The sequence below is a fragment of the Papio anubis genome, chromosome 2 (assembly GCF_008728515.1).
Source record: "Papio anubis isolate 15944 chromosome 2, Panubis1.0, whole genome shotgun sequence".
Classification (NCBI taxonomy): Eukaryota; Metazoa; Chordata; class Mammalia; order Primates; family Cercopithecidae; genus Papio; species Papio anubis.
Window position 1 is genome coordinate 26979850 of NC_044977.1, and position 20210 is coordinate 27000059.

At 38.3% G+C, this 20210-nt stretch overlaps 2 long non-coding RNA genes across 4 annotated transcripts in view; one reads left to right on the forward strand and one right to left on the reverse strand.

The window, feature by feature from the left end:
- The window catches only part of LOC101016867, a 123524-nt gene extending 110002 nt beyond the window's left edge, over positions 1–13522 (reverse strand). Inside the window, exon 1 of one of the 3 annotated variants that reach the window (XR_643084.4) lies at positions 13335–13522. This is a non-coding gene — a long non-coding RNA (uncharacterized LOC101016867). The remainder of the gene's footprint in view (positions 1–13334) is intronic. The other 2 variants (XR_643081.4, XR_001899545.2) reach the window with 2 other exon arrangements.
- Positions 13523–13586: 64 nt separating this feature from the next.
- Positions 13587–19919, forward strand: LOC101017196. The gene is made up of 2 exons (XR_643076.4): positions 13587–13984; positions 18883–19919. It is a non-coding gene; the product is annotated as an uncharacterized LOC101017196 (long non-coding RNA).
- The last annotated feature ends 291 nt before the right edge of the window (positions 19920–20210 follow it).

Here is a 20210-nt window from a genome sequence, read left to right on the forward strand (position 1 = left end):
TGCTTAGCGTTATAAGTAGAATTAATTATCACACTGTTTATTGAAAAAATAGTTGTTTGAGACAGCAATTTATAGAAAACAGATCTGCAAAGCTATAGAAGTCCTTACTTAGCTACCTACCTGTTGTAAACTGTATAAATTACAGTGGCTTAAATTATAAATTATATAATTATAAATTATACATAATAATTATAAATTATTAATATATTATTATAGATATATTAATTATAAATATATAATATATGATTATATATTATATAAATAATATATCTATAATATATTAATATATTATTATAAATATATAATAATTATAAATTATATATATATTAATTAACTGGACAAAAATGACTTCCAAATAGTAATTCAATAATCTAGAGCTCTAGCAAGGTTTGCCCTCATTATTATCATTTTGATGGTTGGAACAGTATATGAAAAGCTCCTTAAGGAATTAGAGAGATCATCTATATTCTTCCAAAAATACCTTCTATAGTAACATGTGCAAAATAAATACAATTTTTGAAAAACAATAGGGATGAAACAGTTTATAGTATATATTGATCAGACAGTTATGAGTATTAATCATGCCACAGATTTGAAAGACGGTATCTGATATGTGAAAGTAATTGCTCTGTGATGGCTGATCTACAGCTGGAGCCTGGATACCCTGGTATGTATGTGTGCCACGTCTTAGCAGACAACCCGGAAGGCATTCAGAGGAGTGAGCAAAATGGTGAAGAGGCTTGAGGAACAGCAGAGGAATGCAGTGATGTTTCAGTTGAAGAACAGATGTCTCAGAAGAAACTCAATTTCATTCATGTATAAGAAAGATTTTTCTAAAAAATAATTACGCTTACTTATTTGTACTCTTAATAGAAAAGCTAAGCCAATAAATGAAAGATAGAGAAAGATAAATTTTGAATTGTCATAAGAGAGATTCCTAAAAATAAGGTTAGTAATTGTGAATTGTCCCTGGAAATGTTCACATGAAGACCTGTAACTTCTCAACAAGAATATCTCATTTATCTTTGTAGTCCTCAAGCATAGTACAGTTCCAACATATAATAACTGATCAATATATATCTGATAAATAAAGTGAAATTCAAGTAACTGATGGTAGTTTGGATTAAATGTTTCCTTCCAAACCTAGGATTCCAATATTTTAGGATTCTAAAATAAGCTCAACTATGAGTCACTAATTTTTCCTTTCAATGTGTCATATAGTCATAATTTCCTTTATACTGGATGTGTACTCCTCAGGAAATTAAAGAAGGATCCCAAACATCTTATTAGGAACATTTTAGGTAGTACCATGCAGTAATTAAGTGCAAAATATGAAACACTTAAGAATCTTCAAAGGCATATATTTACACATATACTATTAATCTAAAATTTCCCTCATTCAAGGCAAAAATGGGCCACAATTTACCAAATCTTTATCACAGACATTATGCTTAGTGCTTTGATATTCATTCTAAAGTATTTATTGAACAATGACTGTGTGCCACACACAGCTAATATTTATAACCAATTTAGCAAGGTAGGTATTAATATCTCCATATGAAAGCCAAAGAAGTTATGTAACTTGTCCAAGTTCAGGCCACCACAAGTCCATATACAGCCTTTGTACAAATTTTAAAAACAATAGCCAGGCACGATGGCTCACACCTGTAATCCCAGCACTTTGAGAGGCCGAGGCAGGTGGATCACAAGGTCAGGGGATCGAGACCGTCCTGGCCAACATGGTAAAACCCTGTCTCTATTAAAAATACAAAAATTAGCCAGGCATGGTGGCATGTGCCTGTAATCCCAGCTACTTAGGAGGCTGAAGCAGGAGAATTGCTTGAACCCAGGAGTTGGAGGTTGCAGTGAGCCAAGATCGTGCCACTGCACTCCAGCCTGGCAACAGAGTGAGACTCCATGTCAAAAACAAAACAAAACAAAACAAAAAAACACTGTACCTCTTCATCAAATTTTATTCCATCTGTAATAAAATTGGCCATAATATACTGATTTTATTAAAACAAGACACTTTACTGCTCATAAAATTATCTTAATAAATATTCAAATTTATAATGTCTATTATATAAGTAGTGTACACTTTAGATGTGTTTCTTTGTGCAATGCACAATCCACTCAGCAGTAAATGACAATCCTGTATGAGCTATAAGGACAGAACCAGAAATTTCACTCCAAAGTACCATCATTTACTCCCACCCGAAATGAGAATGATTAGTAATTTCACATAAATTCTGGCTGCATATGACTGCTGTCTCCTTTCAGCACTGTTTCATTCTCAAAGTACTCATAAAATATATTTATGTGGACATAAACCCACTGAATACATGGAAAGCAATTAATGCTGGATGGCTAGGAAGGATGTCTCAGAGAACCCCCCATCAGTCTCTCCAGGCAAGAACTGCTTCTCCAAAGCCTGATTTTACCCACCAGGAAATTGAAAAATATTCTTAAGAATAGTATAAAATAGTTGTTCTCATAAATATCACCCAAATAACTCAATCTAAACCTTAAGGTATAATTATTACAAAAATGACTTGAATCAGATTTCACTGTGATGTTAAAATGCTTTGGCTCAATATTCAGTCAAACTATGGAAGATATTAAGGTAACAGGGGTTTTGCCTTTTCCTAGAGATGATATGCCAGAGTGTGAAATGGCCTTAACAACCAGTGAGAATAAAATTGCCCTTAGAGCAATGCATGTGTACATGATGCTTTGCTCATCCAAGCCACCCTTTTTGGGTTTCTATTGTGTTGTAGGTTTTGTTAGGTGCTGAGGACACGTAACAATCAGACCGAACCAGACCACGCTCTGCTCTCATTCCAGCTGACAAAATTAATGTCAAAAAGAAAAATGCAGTAAGTGCTACAACAGAGATCTAGACAAGGTGTAGCAGGGTCACTTGGTGGGACCCTGCTTTGTCCCACATGCAGAATTTCTTGGAATTTAGGTAAATAGAGCTCATGATAATGTAAGTAAGCTTTGCAGTTAACTTAAAAAACAATCCCAGGACTGGCACAGTGGCTCATGCCTGTAATCCCAGTACTTTGAGAGGCTGAGGCGGGCGGATCACCTGAGGTCAGGACTTCAAGACCAGCCTGACCAAATCCGTCAGTCTGACGGAGAAACCCCATCTCTACTAAAAATACAAAATTAGCAGGGCATGGTGGCACATGCCTGTATTCCCAGCTACTTGGGAGGCTGAGGCAGGAGAATTGCTTGAACCCAGGAGGCGGAGGTTGCAGTGAGCCAAGATCGCGCCATTGCACTCCAGCCTGGGCGACAAGAGCAAAATTCCATCTCAAAAAAAAACTCCCTACTATCATACCATCATATTTGGCTCATAGTAAATATATAATAGATGTGAAATGAATAAATAAATGAACTTTCCAGCTTACAAATTAGACTTGGGCTATAAGAAAACATCCACATCAATTATAAAAGAAGTGTTCATGAATACAAAATATTTTTAAATACCCAAAAGCCTAAGGCAATTTGAATTGAGGAGAGATGCAATTTAAATACAAACCTCATACTGACCAACTTAAAAGACACATAAATTATTTGTAATGTCTATCTGAGCTATTTAATCATATATTTTCAGCATCTCAGTAACACATTTTTTTTTTCAGTCACGTGGACCTTTTTTTTCCTTCTAAATCTCAACCATATTATCTATCTGGCTTTGCAAGGAAGATCAATAAGGAGAAGCTCTAACAATTTCTACTGGTTTTCCGTAATCCAAACTGAGATGATCCAGGCTTAAACAAGATGTAGGGGGTCTGCGGATAGAGGAAGTCTGATTCCTTGCTGTATCTATAGAGGAGGTCTACACTTACGAATTCCAACTTTTTAGGTGGATAATTTGAGATGAAGGTTTGTTCTTTGAACATTTTTAATCATTCTATCCTGCCTCCCAAGGCTTCCAAGAGACATTTTACTGAAATAGAAGTAAAATGCTAAATACTTTACTCATCTTTTCTTCTAATTCTGTGTTTTGACCTTTTTTAAATTTTCATCTCACATTCTATTATAAATAACCTGAGGACAGGAACATCGTCTGTGCAGTTCTCTCTAATCAGCATCTACTCCAGCACCCTACGCAATGAAACACTCACAAAATATTTCCTAGTGATTGAATTGGACAGTAAACTACTGTCTAATTGAAATGAAACTCAAAAGTTGGGACCTTTTTTAAACATACTTTATGCAATGTCTGATGTGAAGGAAAATCACAAAATATGAGAATTAAAAGAGGCCTTGAAACTATTTTGTTATTATCAACAATTTATTTTTTTAACCCTGTGAACTTCCTCCATCCGAATTCTACCACTACCACATAACAGAAAATAGTTCCAAACTTTCTATGAGGAGTCCCTGGCACTGTAGAAGGGGAAGAAAAGAGAATATAAATACAACTTTATAGTATACACCACAATACACTTGCAGAGAAGATCCACTTCTCAATAACTTGATGAAATTTTGGAATCACTTAGGGCTACAACTTTGTTAGATATTAGTATTCAATACAATTTAAGTAAAACAATTAAATAAGAGCAGGCAATTTGGGTCACAAACAGTTAAGAAGGCAAAACCAGGTTTCGATTAACTGTAAATTTTGTACAGTGAAACACTGGTAAGTTAGTTCTTGATTCTAAAAAAAAAATAAGTTTAAATTTATTTTTGAAAAACAGGCCTCATGTTCATCTGCTCTCCAGGATTGATAAAAGATGCAAGTTCCCACCCTATCTTTGGTAGGTGCGTGTACACAGATCTGATAAGGAACTACACAAAGGGAAATGTTAAAAGTTGATCATTCTTAGCAACATAAGAAAACCATTAAAGATAAATATTTCCACAGGTACTTACAAGGTGAAATTTTTGTGTTCTAGCTTTTATCATTAACAAACTTTCTCATCGCCCCTAAGAATCTGAATACAAACAAATATTTCTAATTCTTTCTATAGGTCTACATAAATTCCCTCCAACTTAACTTTTCTCCTTTCCTGAAATCAAATGTACATCTGTTTTACACAGGAGCAGCATAATGCTAGGCAATTAATAAGTGTGTTGGTGTTCATGCAACAGAGATTTATTGCAACTATATGCAAACATTGTACTATGTCCTGGAGTACTACAGATTGAGCAAAATTATATAAACAGAATAGCCAGTATTCTTGATTTGAAATTTAAATATCAATACAAATAAAATGAAATAGTAAAGAGGTGAAGGGAGAAATGGGAGGGGATGTGGATGGGATGGGATGGGGAGGGGAGGGAAAGGGAGGGGAGGGGATGGGGGTAAACTGATAGAATAAAAGACAATGGGGAGATTATTATCTTACTCTTGGCCCCACCTCACTCTTACATGATTATCATGCTGTGGTTCTACATTTTTCTAAATTACTATAAAGGTCTTAAAGACACAGCCTGCTCTATGTTTCTTCACATCTTTAGCACTGCCCAAATGGAGAATATAACTCTGAGAAAATAAATACTAATAAGTGATATGGCTTGGCTGTGCCCCCACCCAAATCTCATCTTGAATTCCCACGTGTCATGGAAGGGACATAGTGGGAAGCAACTGAATCAGGGGAGCAAGTCTTTCCCGTGATGTTCTCATGATAGTAAATTTCATGAGATCTGACGGTTTTAAAAAGAGGAATTCCCCTGCACAAGCTCTCTCTCTTTGACTGCTGCCATCCATGTAAGACATGACTTGCTCCTCCTTGCCTTCTGCCATGATTGTGAGGCTTCAGCAGCCACATGGAACTAAGTCCAGTTAAACCCCTTTCTTTTGTAAATTGCCCAGTCTCAGGTATGTCTTTATCGGCAGCATGAAAAACGGCCTAAGACAGTCAATCAGTACCAGCAGAGTGGGGTGTTGCTGAAAAGACACCTGAAAATGTGGAAGCAACTTTGGAACTGGATTACAAGTAGAGGTTAGAACAGTTTGGAGGGCTCATAGGAAGACAGGAAAATGTGGGACAGTTTGGAACTTCTAAAAACTTGTTGAATGGCTTTGACTAAAAGCCTGAAAGCAATATAGACAATAAGGTCCAGGTTGAGGTGGTCTCAGATGGAGATGAGGAACTTGTTGGGAACTGGAGCAAAGGTGACTCTTGTTATGTTTTAGCAAAGAGACCAGCAGCATTTTGCTCCTGCCCTAGAGATTTGCGGAACTTTGAACTTGAGAGAGATGATTTAGGGTATCTGGCAGAAGAAATTTCTAAGCAGCAAAGCATTTAAGATGTGACTTCAGTGCTGTTAAAGGCATTCAGTTTAAAAGGGAAGCAGAGCATAAAAAGTTTGGAAAATTTGCAGCTTGACAATGTGATAGAAGAGAAAAACCCATTTTCTGAGGAGAAATTCAAACCAGCTACAGAAATTTGCATAAATAACGAGGAGCTGAATGTTAATCCCCAAGACAATGGGAAAGGTGTCTCCAGGGCATGTCAGAGGTCTTCGTAGCAGTCCCTCCCATCACAGGCCAGAAGGCCTAGGAGACAATGGTTACCTGGGCTGGGCCCAGGGTCCCCATGCCATGTGCAGCCTAGGGACTTGGTGCCCTGCGTCCCAGGCACTCCAATGGTGACTAATAGGGGCCAAGGTACAACTCAGACTGTTTCTTCAGAGGGTACAAGCCCCAACCCCAAGCAGCTTCCATGTGGTATTGAGCCTGTGGGTGCCTACAAGTCAAGAATTGAGGTTTGGGAACCTCCACCTAGATTTCAGAAGATGTATGGAAATGTCTGGACACCCAGGCAATAGTTTGCTGCAGGGGTGGGGCCCTCACGGAGAACCTCCGCTAAGGCAGTGTGGAAGTGAAATGTGGGGTCAGAGGCCCCATACAGTGTCCCTACTGAGGCATCGCCTAGTGGAGCTGTGAGAAGAGGACCATCATCCTCCAGACCCCAGAATAGTGGATCCACCAAAAGCTTGCGGCGTGCGCCTGGAAAAACCGTAGACACTCAACGCTAGCCCATGAAAACAGTCAAGAAGAGGCTATACCCTGCAAAGCCACAGGGGCGGAGCTGCCCAAGACCTTGGGAACCCACCTCTTGCATGAGCATAACCTGGATGTGAGACATGGAGTGAAAAGAAATCATTTTGGAGCTTTAAGATTTGACTGTCCCGCTGGATTTCAGACTTGCACAGGGCCTGTAGGAACTTTGTTTTGGCCAATGTCTCCCATTTGGAATGGCTACCCAACGACTGTACCTACGTTGCATCCAGGAAGTAACTAACTTGCTTTTGATTTTACAGGCTTATAGGTGGAAGGGACTTGCCTTGTATCAGATGTGGACTTTTGAGTGAATGCTGACATGAGTTAAGACTTTGAGGGACTGTTGAAAAGGCACGATTGATTTTGAAATGTGAGGACATGAGATTTGGGAGGACAGGGGAGGAATGATATGGTTTGGCTGTGTCCCCACCCAAATCTCATCTTTAATTCTCACGTATTGTGGGAGGGATCCAGTGGGAGGTAATTGAATCACAGGGGCAAGTCTTTCCTGTGCTGTTCTCGTGATAGTGAAAAAGTTTCACGAGATGTGATGGTTTTAAAAAGAGGAATTCCGCTGCACAAGCTCTCTCTCTTTGCCTGCCGCCGTCCATGTAAGACGACTTGCTCTTCCTTGCCTTCTGCCATGATTGTAAAGCTTCCCCCGCCACGTGGAAGTGTAAGTCCAATTAAACCTATTTCTTTTGTGAAGGTATGTCTTTATTAGCATCATGAAAACGGACTAATACAATATGTCATACAAGAGAAATAGAAAATGATAGCACTAAAAGCAATGCTATGAACATAGCCCCAAGCATTAAGGAATCAGGTTATTAATTGTTACCTGAAATAAACCACGTAAATATTGTCTTAAAGTTTTATTTCTTAAAATCCATCATTGTGCCTTTGAAGTAGGAACTTCGGAAGTTTTAGAAGTGACACTCCTATAGTATTTATAGCAAAAACTACATCTTTCAAGAGCAGTTTGGACTGGATTTCTACGTTTATCATAACATGGATACATTTAATTTTCTAAATACTGAATGTTTCTTCTCCAATCGTGTTCCTCATGGAGAAAGAGTCTCAGCAAAAAAAACAAATGCTGAAGCAAGGCCCCAAGCTTCTAACTACTTTTACTAAGTGACAGGGACACTGGCGCCTTATTACTTAATCCCAAGGGGAAGGTCTGCCATGCAGGAACTAGCAGCCCTCAGAGTCTAAAACCTGGAACATATAACATCCAACTCGCATGCTCACACATACGCATTTGCACGTGGGCTGACTTACATCCAGGACACAGCCCCTGAGCTCTTCACAAATTGCAGAGAAGGCCAGGAAATCAGCTCCAAAGATGATGTGCCTCTGCCCTGCTTCAGAGGCCCCAACTCACATCCTAACGGCTATGAGAGGTTTCCATGATCAAATCCAGGAGCAGAAAGCAGAAGTGAGGCTCACAAATGGTCCATCCGGGCTTTTCCGTGGAGCCTGTTTCTGCCCGACCCCCCCGAGGAATGTAAACGATCTGTTCAGGACTGAACTGCTTTACCCTCGAGGATGTAAATTATTCATTACCCCCTCCTTCTTGCACATTTTTCCTTTCATTTTCTCCATCTACTCCCTGTTTTCTCTTTACCAATTTATCTCTAAGCTACCTCAATTGCCTCCTTCTGCTCTGCTCCCCTCAGAAACTTAAAAACGAAACCAGATTCACAAGCCAAATAACTGGATTAGATTTCTCTTCAACATATTAGAGAGTCGAGAAAGCTGCTTTGTAATATGTTTGATATTCAGCCTTTTAGAAAGCAATTCCTTAAATTACTCTGTTTAAATCTTTGAACTACTTAACTTTCTCTGATAGCACGTTAATATTGCACTAAAACCTGTGCAATGTTATGAAAACTTTAATTTCTGTAGTCAGTGCTTCCACATGAACAGCAGGGGGCAGTAGGATACCAAGAATTGAAGAAATTGTCCCGGGCTCTGAGAAACACTGTTGAATTACTGCAGTGGGTCTGTGTACTCGTGATGATCTCAGCTCTCAGATGAAGTCTTTTGTTTTGTGTCCTATTTTACAATGCACCGTTCAGTTTTCTATATGAGTTGTGGCTTAGTCACAGTATTTCACTGTGACAGTTTAGCTTACGAAAAAGAAAGGTGAAGGAAAAAAAAGGAGGAAAAGAAAAAGAGAAGATGTAAATGCTTCCAAATAAAACACATCATGAAAAGGAAAAAGTAATCCTGTGTATACATATAAAGTTTGTCCCTTCTCTGTTCCCATCCTATACACAGTTTTTCCAGATTACAGACTGAATTCATCCCTATTCCTCCCCAAAACACACAAACACATGCACACATCTGCCATATAGTTTTCTGTCAAAACAGATTTCTTACAAAAAGAAAAACAACACAAAAAATACAAAAAACTCTTTTAAAATACTTGACTTTTTTTAAAAAATTCAAAAAATCTCTCATTTTCTGTCCTTTATCAAGCTTCTGAGTATAGAATTTTAGTTTTTCATGCTTTTTGAACATTAGTCAAAATACCTTTCATTAATGGGAATGTTGCAATAAGATTCTTCCTCTGTAAATGCACAGCTTCAGATAAATAGCCAAAAGCTATAGTTGTTATCTATATCTGATGTTTGGAGGTGGAATATGAAGTACAAACTGAAATATGAGAGACTTGAAGAATATTCAAGGATTGTTGCAATCGTACAGGTTGGGAAAGGTTCTTAGTAATCCAACCCTCAAAGTTAGCAAATATGAAACTTCTTTTATGCATAATTTGAGTTGTACCCAAAATATCATACCCGCAAGCCTAGTTTCCTCTCCTACCTAGACTGGAATTCCCAGGGTTATTCATGTGTTCTCATAGAGTCATTAATTTATTACTGTGGTATAGCAGATGTATTATTTCAACATCTGGTACCAAAATTCCTCTTGAAGGAGGGATTCTTTGCTCCCTACTGACAGGGCCCTATCTGATCCTCTGGCCTTATCTCCTACTATTTTCCTGCTTACCAGCTTTGATCACACCAGCTCCCTTGCTGTTCCTTAGAGCATACTAGGTACTCTATGCCTCGGGGCCTTGGGCCTAGCTGTCCTCTGTCAGGAACAATCTTATCTCATTTATCCAAATGATTCATTCCTTTGCCTATTTCAAGTGTTTGTGCAAAAATCACTTCCTCCGTGAGGCCTTCCCTGACCACCTATTTAAAATAGAATATTCTCCCCAGCATTTTTTTATGCACCCTTTCTCCTTTATTTTCCTCAATAGCACTTACCACCATCAAATACGCTACATATTACACAGGTAAATATAATACAGGAGATAACTGAGACCAAACATACCAGCCAACAGAGGGCTCAACTTCAGTGTTAAAACAAAAAGAAAAATAGGTTGATTTTAAAGGAAAACCCAACTCTATGCTGTATATAAAAGACAAAGACCCACCTAAAACAAAACAATTCAGAAATGCTAACAATGAAAGGAAGGATGGGTAAAGGTCTACTAAGAAAATGCAAATTAAAAAAAGAAAGAATTGAGATTTTGAAATTCAATAAAATAAAATTCAGACCAAAAACCATTACTGAGACAAAGAACATCTTATAATCCTAAAGGCTACAATTCACAGTGAAAATAAAAGATTTACGAAAAGGTATGCAGTGAGTAACACAGCAGCTACTTTCATACGTAGGAATTATAAGAGATTCAAAGAGAAATCGAAATACACTAATAATAGCAGACTATAGTACATTTACCTTAGACAAAAAAATACAAAAACACTTATGCAAATTGACTGTAATTTACAATACAGACATGTATGCCTCAATAAATCACATAAATATAATATAAATATTCACCATAATGATAAAACTAGAAAGTTATAATCAAAACATAAGAAAGCCCCATCTTGAAATTTAAAATTTTTCTATTAAACATAGCTTGCCGCAAAGGGAAGTATCAATTAATAATGAGAATTTCTAGAAAAAAATGAAAACATGACATTAGAATTGACAAGATGCAGCTAGAGTGTTCAGAACAAAACTGATAATTTAAATAAATAATGAAATGTATGAATTAGATATTTCACTCAAAAAGAAAACGTTAGATATATTTAAGGTTCTTTTCCCTTTTGGATTTTGGATTTAATTTTCTTTTTAACTGAGCAATCGAGTTTTTTATTTTATTTATTTATTTTTTTGGAGTCTCCCTCTGTCACCGAGGCTGCAGCACTGTGGCGCAACTGGCCAGTCTGCTCTTGAACTCCTGACCTTGAGTGATCCACCCGCCTCAGCCTCCCAAAGTGCTGGGATTACAGGGGTGAGCCACTGCACCCAGAAAGCAACCTAGATTTTAAAATATGAGATAAATAAGCCTAACTGTATTTAACTACATCTAACATTTTTACTAACAGTTGTAATACTGGTAGATTTTGGAAACTATTATATATATTATGGAGAAAAGTAAATTATTCTGTTAATATCATTTAGGAGCCATGATTTTCAGCATCGGGGAAGAGATGCAATATAAAATCAAGTAAGTAAAAACCCTATAATCTTCTATTAGAATTGGAATATCAACACAAAGTTATTATTTATTTTCATCTTTCTTTGAAAAACTACATCTCTCCTAGATCTTGTGTTGAAGAATCTGGGAAGGGATAAGCCATTTAACCATGAACATCTTTAAGTGCAGGTTGTAGCATCCAAATACCTTTTTCACTAGAAGCAATCAGGACACCTTTGAGAAATGACTGATTCTACGTCTGAGGCAGTAAATGTACAATATGACACTGGAACTCTTACAGTGTCAGAAAGCAATCAAGACATTTGAGCTTGTGTCAAATAAAGGAGCCAAAAATGACCAAAGATGGGCAATTTGAAATTCAAAATGGATAATCACTGCAATTATATAAAAGTGTAAACAGAGATGCAGATACAATCAACATGAAACTCCTGGAAGCAACAGGAGATTCAATATGGTTGCAAGATACAAAATTAGACACAGAAATCAGTACCTTAATTTATGTAAGAACCTAGCCGTTATAAGGAAAAGTAGAAGAGATAATTCCAACAAAAAAAGAGAAATACTCTAAGAATAAATTTAACAAGTGAAAAACCTTTATGAAGCTTTCTTGAAAGACACAAAGCTGAAACTTGAGAAAGAGAAAAAATAAACCTTGCTTTTCAAAAGGAAAAAAATGTCAAAAGGAAAATGCAACATCATAAATGGAAAAGATATGCAGAAGTTTTTTTTTTTAGAAAGTATTTTTACGGAGCTATATTCTATAGTTTACATGAAAAAATAACCAAGCATATTAAAAAAAAACTTCAGAAAACAGCAATAACGCAGTCTAGCCCTACCAGATACTGAAATTTAGTCTCTAATAAAAACAGTATAATATTAGCCCATAAGCAGACAATAAGATCAACGTGGAAAAAAAAGAAAATATATCTTAGATCCAAATATAATGTGGAAATTTATGGATGTGATAAAAATATTTCAAATCGCTGGTCAGAGGGTGCTTTTTAAATTAAATGTTATGACAGTTAAAAAGTCATTTGAAAATAGATAAAATTCACGTAGGTAGAATTCCTGCATATATGTTCGTGTGTACATACATATTACTCGTGAATCGTATAATGAGGAACCAATCTGACATCTCTAAATTGAAGGATATTCTGGAAGACCACTGGGCTAGACTTTTCAGAAATGTCAATACCAGGAGAAACAAACAAAAAAAGGCTAGGGAACTGTTCTATATTGAAGGAAGCGAAAGAGACTTGACAACTACAATATATGATTCTTACTGATGCACTATGTGATTCTTGTTAAATCTCGGATTTACATTTTACAAACTATAGGGTAAAGAAGGACATTTTGGGACAACTGAGGAAATTCAAATATGAAATATATACGATTATTGTAATCTAACAATTACATTTCCTAAGTATGATGATGCGCATTGTGATCCTGTGGTCCTCAAATGAGGCAATTTTGCACCTCTCCTTTTTCCCCCAACCCTCACCACCACCCCTCCCCTCTCCACCCCCCAACCACACCTTTTGGGTTTGGCAGTGTCTGGAGGCATCGTTGGTTGTCACAATTGGGGGAGGGGTTTGCCACTGGCACCTAATGGGTAGAGGCCAGGGATGCTGCTAAATAGTGATTGTTTAGCTCAGGACACCCCCATCCCACCCCGTCACCCCCACCTTACGGGCACAGATAGCAAAAACTCATCCTGCCCAAAATGTCAATAGCGCGGGGTTGAGAATGTAGAACAATCCCTTTTTCTGAGGGGATACATACTGAGATATTAGGCTGAATCACATGACATTGTCTCTTGCGTAGGTCAAGTATCGGCAATATTTAAGGACGAAGGGTTATGACGTTCACAACAAACTCTCAAAATAATGAACGAGCCCTTCCGCCCCGGCTGCCCCGCGACCTAGGGGACCCGAGAAGGGCACACTAGCCCGGGGCGCGGAGGCCAACGCCGAGCCTGCGCGGTGGGAGGCGCTGAGAGCTCACTGCGCACGCGCCGGTCGGCCGGCCGCACCCACGCGGCTCAGCTCGCAAAGTTGCAGACAGCCCGGCGAACTGCTCAATGCGCTGCTTCTGCCCGCCGCAGAGAAAGGGAAAGAAAACTCCGCAGGGGCTCCGTTGGCTTCTCGACGAGTGACAAAGATGCTTTCCCAGATAGAAGACCGGAGCCCTGCTCCTTTGCGATCCGCCGAGGGCTGCAGAGAGCATCCTCATCCATTTGGTCACCCCTGTCCAGGAAGAGCCTGGCCATCCCTTTCCAGACTGGATCCTTCAGAGGTGAATTTTCTTCGGTGGATTCCGATTTGCTCCGTCTGACCAGCCTAGACAATCCAGCATCGGGTGGTACCAGTGCCCCTGGGCACACTTGCTTCACGCCGGCGCCGGCTCCGCCTCGCCAGCAAGCGCATTCCCAGGTAAACATTTTAAATACCTTAGAATTCTGCCTAGAGTCTCTAATCGAGAAGTTTACCCACTTTTTCTGTAAAGAGCCAGAAAGCAAATACTCTAGAACTTGGGCCTGGAACTGGCTCTGTCGCGTATTCGTCTTTGTTTTGACAATGTAAAAACCACTCTGAGCTGCTGGCCTTACAAAAATAGAATCATGAGGACTGTGATGATTAAAGCCTAATCACTAATGCACCCAGCACAGAGGCTAGAGCGCCCGTGAGTCCTCCACCGCTTCCTAGGCCCGACCATAGTTTTGCAGTTAGGATCCAGGTTTTATGAGGACTGGGACCCACCCAGGTTTAGTTCAGTCTCTTGAATCCCTCCCTGCACCTGCACCTCAGCTCCTCCCCCTAGGCCGGTGGCCAGTGATGAGTTCCTGGCAGTCTCCTAGGCCACCAGGAAACACTCTGACCAACTGCCACGCCCTCCTTTGCTCCAAAATGACAAGCTCTTTTCATCTGGGAGCAAAAGCTGAAGTCCCCACATTTGAACTAAATGAGTTTAGTGTAAAAGTAACACAAGATTATCTCAGACAATTGTATTTTAATAGTATTTTTTTCTGGTGATAAATGTAATATATGTCTACCATGGTCATTTGGAAAATTCTGAGACATATATAGGAGAAAATAAATTCTCCATAACCCTAACCCACAAAAAATAACTTTTGAAATGCGCGTGTATTTTTAAATTCTTTTTTAATGCATATTATAGGACAACTTACTGAACAATTGGATTTTTAGAAATACTTTTAATAAAACTTGTGTTGTAGTACAGCATACAGGAAAGCGTACAAATGACAAATACGTTTCAGTAAACTTTCAAAGATTAACACAAACATGTCCGGGCAACCACAACCCAGCTCAAGAAATTAACTAATAGTAGCATTCTTCATCCCCCTGTTAGTTTTGTCTATTCTGACATTTCACATGAAATGAATTACTTGGTAAATATTTTATAGTACTTGGTTTATTTCCCTTTATATTATATTTGAATTCATCCATGTCATTGCATGTAACAAGTCTTTTTTAAAATTTTATTCTAGGCTGTATGAAATTCAGTTATATGAGTATACACAATTTATTCTTTTTGCTGTTATTTTTTCTTAATTACAGATGTATTGAGATATAATTCACATGCCATACAGTTCATCCACTTAAAGTGTGCAATTCAATGTGTACAATTCAATGCTTTCAGCGTATTCACAGATATATGCAACCATCACTACAGTCAGTTTTAGAAAATTTCCATCACCTGGAAACTTCATACCCTTTAGCAATTACTCCCACAACCCCAATTCCCTATCCTGTCTAGCCCCAAGCAACCACTAATTTTTCTGCTCTATAGATTTGCCTATTCTGGACATCTCACAAAAATTGCATCGTATGATATGCGGTCTTTTGTGACTGGTCCCTTATGCTGATACTGGACATTCAAGTTCTTTCCAGGTTTGGAGCTATTACAGACAATACTTCCATGAACATTATTCTGTGAATTGGTTCACATAGATACACATTTCTATTGGGATACATATCAAAGGTTTGCTCATAACCAGCTATAATTACAGTGCCAAGCAGTTTTTTAAATTTACAGACCTGCCAGCATTATATGATGAGAGTTCTCATTGTTCCACGTCCTCTCCAACATTTGGGGTTTATATAGTATTAATTTATATTTCTCGGATGACTAAAGATAAAGAGCATCTTTCATGTAATTATTGGCCACCCAGATATCCTCTTTAGTAAAGTGGCTTTTAGGCATTCACCCATTTTTCTATTGGCTAATCTTCTTCTACTTGATGTGTATATTCTAGATAAGTGCTGCAAACAAACACCTTTTCCTAATTAAAGGCTTGCATTTTAACTCTCTTATTTTTAGATTTTGATAAAGGTAAATCTTTAATTTTTATTGAGGTCTAATTTATCATTTTTTGTTCATGGTTAGTGCTTTTGCTAACCTGTAAGAAATCATTGCCTACCCCAAGGTGACAAGGGCATTCTCTTACGTTACCATCTGGAACCTTAAGTTTTTCTTGGAACATTTAGATGTGCTAACTACCTAAAATTAATTTTGGCATATGGTGTCAAGTGAGGACTATTTTTTTTTTTTTCATGTAGCTATCCAATTGACCTAAGTTTTTCTTGGAAAAGAAAGTCCTTTCCCCACTGCTCTGCAACATCACCTTTGTCATAAATCAATAGAAATAGACCTCCAGATGTTGGAATCAGTAGAAAAGGAATTTCAAATATATTTATGGCTATTTTAAATTATTAAAGATTCTTACTAAGGGTAGATATGATAAATGAAGACAGGGAATTTCAAGATAAATACGACTAATAGAAGAAGAACAAAATGGAACCCCTAGAACTGAAAAATATAATAACTGAAATTATTTGATGGGATTATCAGTAGATTGGACACACAGTAAGGAGAATCAGGAAACTTAAAGATAGGTCAATAGAGGGCCAGGCACAGTGGCTCATGCCTGTAATCCCAGCACTTTAGGAAGCCGAGGTGGACAAATCATTTGAGGTCAGAGGTCAGAAGTTTGAGACCAGCCTGGTCAACATGGTGAAACCCCATCTCTACTAAAAATACAAAAATTAGTTGAATGTGGTGGTGCACACCTGTAATCCAATCTACTCGGGAGGCTGAGGCAGGAAAATCGCTTGAACTGGGGAGATGGAGGCTGCAGTGAGCTGATATTGCGCCATTGTACTCCAGCCTGGGTGACAAAGCGAGACTCCATCTCAAAAAAAAAAAAAAAAGTCAATAGAAATCATCCAAATTTAAAGTGCACTGAGAAAAAAAAAATAGTTTATAATAAACAGAACATGGTGACTCATGAAATAATATAAAGACATCTAACTTACATGAAATTGGACTTTCAGAAGTCAAGGAGAGAAACTATCAGGCAGAAAAATACTTGAAAAAGTATTAGCAAAGATTCCCCAAATTTGATCAAATGTATGTATCCAGAATGTTTACTTGTTTAATGAGAAGTTGATCCCAGTAACCTATTTTGTCATTAATGGGGTTTAGAGGTTAGCATAAAAGGTTATAAAGTGTTACATCTCCATGAATGAGCAGCAGGGCATTTTAAAGTCACATAGAATGTGGAAAAAATACTTTGCCAGGTGGAAGGGTCCTAAGCATGGCTATTCTTTTATCATAAATGTTGCCTGCCCACTAACATTACCACCACCGCAATCATAGTAATGCCAAAATTCCTCACAGTTTTTCAAAATATCCTGTTGGTGCACAGTACGGACTTGCATCCACTGAGAACCCTTCTCTCCTGTGATCTGCCTCCCTGTCCCATACCTTTCTAACCTCATCTTCTAATGCTCTGTGTATCAAACCTCCCTGGCCTCCTTCCAGATCGGGGCTTTGGGGATTGCTTTTCCCTCTTCCAGAATGCTCCTGCCCCAAAATATTTATATAACTCACTCTTCTGCAGGTCTTTGTTCTAATGTCATTTTTCTCAGTGAGACCTACCAATGAAACGAACCAAAACAAAAAACTTACACATTCTCTCAGCATCTGGATTGGTTTGCGGGGCTGCCATGGCAAAGCACCACAGACCCAGTGGCTTAACCCTCAGAAAATTATTTTCTTAGCTCTGGAGACTAGAAGTCCAAGAACAAGATGGCAGCAGGTTTGATTTCTCCTGTGGCCTCTCTCCTTGACTGGCCATTGGCCACCTTCTCTCTGTGTCCTCTCATGGTTTGTTCTCTGTGAGTGAGTGCCCTGGTGTCTCTCTGCATGCCCAAATTTTCTTTTATAAAGACAGCATTTAGATTAGATTAGGACCCATCCAAAGGGCCTCATTTTAACTTAATTGCCTCCTTAAAAACCTTATCTACAAACATAGTTACCTTATGAGGTACTAGGGGATAGGCCTTCAACATATGAATTTTGGGGGTACATAATTCAGGCCATACACCATCTCTTGTTTATTTTCATCTGCATACCCCCCGCCTTTTTTTTTTTTAGATGGAGCATCGCTCTGTCACCCAGACTGGAGTACAGATACGATCTCAGCTCACTGCAACCTCCACCCTCCCGGGTTCAAGCAATTCTCCTGCCTCAGCCTCCTGAGTAGCTAGGATTACAGGCGTGCGCCATCATGCCTGGCTGTAGCCTTTATTTTAAATTCAATGTATTGTAATGATTTACTTGGTTTATTGTCTTAACTTTCTGTTCCACTGGAATACAGTTTCAATAAGAGAGGGGTTTTAATCAATTTTGTTCTCTGAAGTGTCTTCAGAACCAAATGAGTGAAAAAGTATCATTGTTAACGTTTTCACTTAGTGCTAGCATATGGACAACCTCAATTTATTTCTAATAACTCTCGGTATCTTTCAGAGGATTCCTTCATTCCTTCACGAATGAAGAAAGCCCTGATAGTGTTCCAGTAATTTTTGTTTTTTTATCTTAACAAAAAGGGGTTATAGCACTAAAAGATCCAACTTTTTTGTTTTACTTTTTAAAAAATTTTTTTATATTGTTAATAGAGACAGGGTCTCACCATGTTGCTCAGGCTGGTCTCGAACTCCTGGACTCAAGTGATCCACCCTCCACAGCCTCCCAAAGTGCTGAGATTACAGGGGTGAGCCACCACACCCAGCCAAGATCCAGTTTTTTTACCAAGGAAAATAAGAAATTTAATATGCTTGTCTCCAAAGCAACAAATCTTTGCATGATTAAGTAGACTGAGGGCTCTTCCATATTAGACAAAAATATCCAGCCAAATTGCTGAGGACTCCCTCAGACAGAAAAAAAAAAAAAAATGCTTAGAGTCATCCTCACAAAGATATTTGCCTGTTTAACTGTAACCTAATTACGACAACTTTTTTTTCTTTAGGTGGTCAGGCTCAGGATGGACCATGAGCTTTCAAAAAGGAAAAAGGTGGAAATCCTCAACTATGCTGCCATCTGAATAAGTGTTTCTTTGTAGCATGCACAGAGTCAAGGAAAATTACATCCCTGCATTATGTAATGTACCAACAATGCACTTACCCACTGTTTTAATCTAGGTTATTCTTGAAAGCAGAGCCTGAGACAAAGGTAGACACATTCTATTTATGAGTCTAGCACCCAGGAGCAGGAATGAGAGGCAGGGGAGTGAACATGGGAAAAGGGAAAGTAAGTCCAAGCAAAACCAGATACTGCTGTTATCAAGTGGTCCACCCCTATTAATGGCTATGTAATGCAGAACTTTCTTAGGATTCTTCTTAAACTTTATCTCAGAACTGTCTGCCTTAGGGAGAATGGAGAAATATTTCTCCATCAGCAGTCACCTCCTGTTTGTTGAGGGCTGCTCCTTTGGGGCATTAACTCACCGCCCCCACCACCCCATCCCTCTGGGCTGCAAAGAGCTGAGAGCCCACATGGTACCTCAGCATCGCACATTGCTACATCAGAGAGGTCTTAAGACACGAAACTAGAGTCTTGGTGCATGCTCGAAGTGAGACAGTGTCAGCACAGAGCAGTGTAATATCTTCCATAACTGTTCAACAGAGCCATGACTGGACTCAGAGGTTGAAAAGATATGGGACCGTACACAAGAAGCATCTTGTAAGCCTACATAACATGGTGTTAGACTCATCGAAATCTGTTTTGTTCCTTCTTTATAATCAAAACTTCAGTGTCCAGAATAATGTTGGCAGAAGGGTTAAATAGGAAAGTTAAATGCATTAGAAGGTGTATATTTATAAGTTTTAACCTTGAGTCATGTTCAAGGAGAAAGTGACATTGGAACTCGGAAAATTAAAAAATGATTCTACTTGAAAAATTTGACCATTGCATAGAGATATTAGCTATTGTCTAATCTTTTGTAATCTCAGAAACAATCGTGAATTGTTTGGTGAAAAATGAAAAAATAAAATGAACCATTTCTTATGTCTCTGTGAGCTTTATAGACCAATGTCACTAACTTTTCCTAAGATAATTGTTTCCTACTGTCAAATAGCTCTTACAATCAATGAAGGGAAAACTGATAGAAACATAGGAAGAAAAATACTGGGATAATTTTCATCATATAAAGTGTTAGCATTAACATTGGTTAGAATAGAGGAGAAACTGCGTGACTTGACTGGACATTCTTGTATGTTGTATGAAGCCCTATCTTAACAGAAATAGTGATATCATCATTATCCTCTCTTATTTGGTCTTGAATTGCCACCAATAGGA